The following is a 1,231-nucleotide window of genomic DNA, read 5'->3' as shown; positions in this document are numbered from 1 at the left end:
CTAAAACATGTCTTCTTGGTAGCAGCTAGGCCCTGCCACCAATGTGCTTGGCTTAGTTCCCAAATCTGTTGTAACCTGTAGCTTCCCTGTCACTTCTCTGGCTCTCCTCTCCTGCTAAGCTTTGTTTCCTGGGAATAATTAAAACCTTCTGCCACTACCATAGCTACTGCTGCTACTGGAACCACCATCTCCACCTTGGTTTCATGGTTTGGCAAATTATTGGCCGTCACCACCATAAGGGCCAGAGCTTCTGCCTCCAAAATTTCCTCCCTTCATGGGTCCAAAATTTGATGACTGATTGTTGTAATTGCCAAAATCATTGTAACTTCCACCACCTCCAAAACTGTTTCCATCATTACCAAATCCATTGTAGCCACCCCCACTGCCACCATATCCACCACCACCATGGCTGCCACCAAAGCCACCACCACCACTGAAGTTTCCTCCACAGCCAAAGTTGTCATTTCCACCAAAACCACCCCCACGACCCCCACCAAAGTTTCCAGAACCACTTCGACCTCTTTGGCTGGACGAAGCACTAGCCATCTGTTGCTTTGGTGGGGCTTTCCTTACTTCACAGTTGTGGCCATTCACAGTATGGTATTTCTAAATGACAATCTTATCCACAGAATCATGGTCATCAAACTTATCAAAAGCAAAGCCCTCTTCTTGCCACTGCCTAGGTCAGTCATGATTTCAATCACTTCCATTTCCCCCTACTGTTCAAAACAGTCTCTGAAGTGATGTCTTCAGTATCTTCTCTAATGCTGCCAGCAAAGAGCTTTTTCACAGTTAAGTGGGCACCAGGGCTTTGAGACTTTAACGATGCTTCCTCGGCAGCGTCCACAGGCAGAAAGCAAATTCAAGCCTTCTTACAGAGTACTTCCTAACAGGAATAACTTCATATTTTGAAATACTCTCATCAAACTGGTTAACATAACCTTCATGTCATTTTCTTAGTTATTGAGTCAAGATATGCATACTCTGCTTTTAGAAAGATTCACTTGTACCCTTGTAAGATTAACCATAGAGGTGACCCCACCAATCACCCTCCCTCCCCTCATCCATCCCCCTCCCCTCCCCTCTCCCACCTGCTTCCCATATTCTAAGGCTATAATCAGGTTATGACATTCTTATAAAAGCTATGAATTAGTTTCAAAATAGGGCTGTGTACATTGGATACTTTTTCTTCCATTCTTGAGATACTTTGCTAAGAAGAACGTTTTCTAAT

At 44.3% G+C, this 1,231-nt stretch overlaps 1 pseudogene; it reads right to left on the bottom strand.

Annotated features, from left to right (window-relative positions):
* Positions 1-201: 201 nt before the first annotated feature.
* LOC100951639 overlaps positions 202-1,231 on the bottom strand; it is a 5,697-nt pseudogene continuing 4,667 nt past the window's right edge.

This window comes from Otolemur garnettii, unplaced genomic scaffold (genome assembly GCF_000181295.1).
Source record: "Otolemur garnettii isolate 467f Iridium unplaced genomic scaffold, OtoGar3 scaffold00013, whole genome shotgun sequence".
Lineage (NCBI taxonomy): Eukaryota > Metazoa > Chordata > Mammalia > Primates > Galagidae > Otolemur > Otolemur garnettii.
This window is presented reverse-complemented; position numbering and strand designations above follow the sequence as displayed.